Source organism: Anoplopoma fimbria, unplaced genomic scaffold (genome assembly GCF_027596085.1).
Source record: "Anoplopoma fimbria isolate UVic2021 breed Golden Eagle Sablefish unplaced genomic scaffold, Afim_UVic_2022 Un_contig_9218_pilon_pilon, whole genome shotgun sequence".
NCBI classification, from domain to species: Eukaryota; Metazoa; Chordata; class Actinopteri; order Perciformes; family Anoplopomatidae; genus Anoplopoma; species Anoplopoma fimbria.
Genome location: NW_026553857.1, coordinates 7,501 through 10,200, shown reverse-complemented (window position 1 = coordinate 10,200; position 2,700 = coordinate 7,501).

Sequence of the window (2,700 nt, the reverse complement as noted above, 5' to 3'; positions counted from 1 at the left end):
GAGTGGGAAACAGTGGTGCCATCAGCCTGTCTCTCCATGCTGCTCCATCCGCGAGAAAATGACCGCGACCGCCGGCTGAAAACGTCCGTAAAAGAGAGTGCATGAAGTGGGTAAACAGTGGTGCCATCAGCCTGTCTCTCCATGCTGCTCCATCCGCGAGAAAATGACCGCGACCGCCGGCTGAAAACGTCCGTAAAGAGTGCATGAAGTGGGGAAACAGTGGTGCCATCAGCCTGTCTCTCCATGCTGCTCCATCCGCGAGAAAATGACCGCGACCGCCGGCTGAAAACGTCCGTAAAAGAGAGCATGGAGTGGGGAAACAGTGGTGCCATCAGCCTGTCTCTCCATGCTGCTCCATCCGCGAGAAAATGACCGCGACCGCCGGCTGAAAACGTCCGTAAAAGAGAGCATGGGTGGGGAAACAGTGGTGCCATCAGCCTGTCTCTCCATGCTGCTCCATCCGCGAGAAAATGACCGCGACCGCCGGCTGAAAACGTCCGTAAAAGAGAGCATGGAGTGGGGAAACAGTGGTGCCATCAGCCTGCCTCTCCATGCTGCTCCATCCGCGAGAAAATGACCGCGACCGCCGGCTGAAAACGTCCGTAAAAGAGAGCATGGAGTGGGGAAACAGTGGTGCCATCAGCCTGTCTCTCCATGCTGCTCCATCCGCGAGAAAATGACCGCGACCGCCGGCTGAAAACGTCCGTAAAAGAGTGCATGAAGTGGGGAAACAGTGGTGCCATCAGCCTGTCTCTCCATGCTGCTCCATCCGCGAGAAAATGACCGCGACCGCCGGCTGAAAACGTCCGTAAAGAGTGCATGAAGTGGGGAAACAGTGGTGCCATCAGCCTGTCTCTCCATGCTGCTCCATCCGCGAGAAAATGACCGCGACCGCCGGCTGAAAACGTCCGTAAAAGAGTGCATGAAGTGGGGAAACAGTGGTGCCATCAGCCTGTCTCTCCATGCTGCTCCATCCGCGAGAAAATGACCGCGACCGCCGGCTGAAAACGTCCGTAAAAGAGTGCATGAAGTGGGGAAACAGTGGTGCCATCAGCCTGTCTCTCCATGCTGCTCCATCCGCGAGAAAATGACCGCGACCGCCGGCTGAAAACGTCCGTAAAAGAGTGCATGAAGTGGGGAAACAGTGGTGCCATCAGCCTGTCTCTCCATGCTGCTCCATCCGCGAGAAAATGACCGCGACCGCCGGCTGAAAACGTCCGTAAAAGAGAGCATGGAGTGGGTAAACAGTGGTGCCATCAGCCTGTCTCTCCATGCTGCTCCATCCGCGAGAAAATGACCGCGACCGCCGGCTGAAAACGTCCGTAAAAGAGTGCATGAAGTGGGGAAACAGTGGTGCCATCAGCCTGTCTCTCCATGCTGCTCCATCCGCGAGAAAATGACCGCGACCGCCGGCTGAAAACGTCCGTAAAAGAGTGCATGAAGTGGGGAAACAGTGGTGCCATCAGCCTGTCTCTCCATGCTGCTCCATCCGCGAGAAAATGACCGCGACCGCCGGCTGAAAACGTCCGTAAAAGAGAGCATGGAGTGGGGAAACAGTGGTGCCATCAGCCTGCCTCTCCATGCTGCTCCATCCGCGAGAAAATGACCGCGACCGCCGGCTGAAAACGTCCGTAAAAGAGAGAGCATGGAGTGGGTAAACAGTGGTGCCATCAGCCTGCCTCTCCATGCTGCTCCATCCGCGAGAAAATGACCGCGACCGCCGGCTGAAAACGTCCGTAAAGAGAGCATGGAGTGGGGAAACAGTGGTGCCATCAGCCTGCCTCTCCATGCTGCTCCATCCGCGAGAAAATGACCGCGACCGCCGGCTGAAAACGTCCGTAAAGAGAGCATGGAGTGTGGAAACAGTGGTGCCATCAGCCTGTCTCTCCATGCTGCTCCATCCGCGAGAAAATGACCGCGACCGCCGGCTGAAAACGTCCGTAAAAGAGAGAGCATGGAGTGGGGAAACAGTGGTGCCATCAGCCTGCCTCTCCATGCTGCTCCATCCGCGAGAAAATGACCGCGACCGCCGGCTGAAAACGTCCGTAAAAGAGTGCATGAAGCGGCTAAACAGTGGTGCTATCAGCCTCTCCATGCTGCTCCATCCGCGTGGAAATGTTCAAAGTGTTTTAATACGGACAGCGGGTGGTGATTCGCAGGCGTGTCCATCGTCTCTTGTGCCACCTTGCCCGGTTTAAATCGTCGTGATCAGCATAGCGAAAATATGACAGAGTGTTTTACAACGGGTAAGGTTATTGTCAAAATGCATAGGAGGTTTGATAGCATCTTTGTCACACTTACCCGATGTGACCACTTTTGGTAGGGTATCACCAAGCCACCTCTCGCACGATTTCAGAAACCCAGTTTTCAAAAACATCGCGTCCATGAAAAGACAGCGGTCTTTGACAAACGCCTTATCCGAGATTGATGCGTCTTTTTCGGACGAATTTGAGGCGATGTGACACCCTTTTTATGGTGCTATTGGAGTTTTCTCAGGCTTCATGTCCGAGATATATGAGCCTCCCTGGGCATATTTTGACGCAATATGCTACTTTTTTGACACTTTGAGCCAAATGAACGGTTTTTTCTCAGGCTTCATGCCCGATATATATGAGCCTCCGCTGGGCATATTTTGGTGATATATGCCGCTGTTTGACCGTCTGACCGATATGCAAACGTGACCCGCCATCGGAGGGCCCC